The sequence below is a fragment of the Octopus bimaculoides genome, chromosome 7, assembly GCF_046866305.1.
Source record: "Octopus bimaculoides isolate indiv1 chromosome 7, ASM4686630v1, whole genome shotgun sequence".
NCBI classification, from domain to species: Eukaryota; Metazoa; Mollusca; class Cephalopoda; order Octopoda; family Octopodidae; genus Octopus; species Octopus bimaculoides.
Window position 1 is genome coordinate 23,016,455 of NC_142934.1, and position 475 is coordinate 23,016,929.

Sequence of the window (475 nt, forward strand, 5' to 3'; positions counted from 1 at the left end):
GTTTTCAGGGACATTGGATTGCTATTTCATGTTGAGTGGACCCACTATTCATACATCAAGCAAAAAACGTGCGCACGCGCGCACGTATGTTTTCTAATATATTCATATAGATCATAAGATAATTTTTTTTTTGTAATTCGGAAAAAAAATCCAATTTCTTTCCTGTCAAATACTGAACACTGAAATTGAATCACATCAATATCTCAACACTGGATGAAGAAAAGAAAAATATCTAAGAAGTAGAAAAAAAAAAAAAAAAAAAATTGCTAGCAGAACGTAGTTTCGATCTGCAGACATCTGGTTTATGGGAACAGCACATTTCTACTGCGACACTGCTTCCGAATGACGACAGTTGTATATTTTATGCTTTATTGGTTTTCGTAAGGTTCCATGCACCGTTTAATGTTATCTCTTTTTCTGATGTACAACATTCTTTAATAAAAATTATTGTACGATTTCCTCAATGATTCTGTGA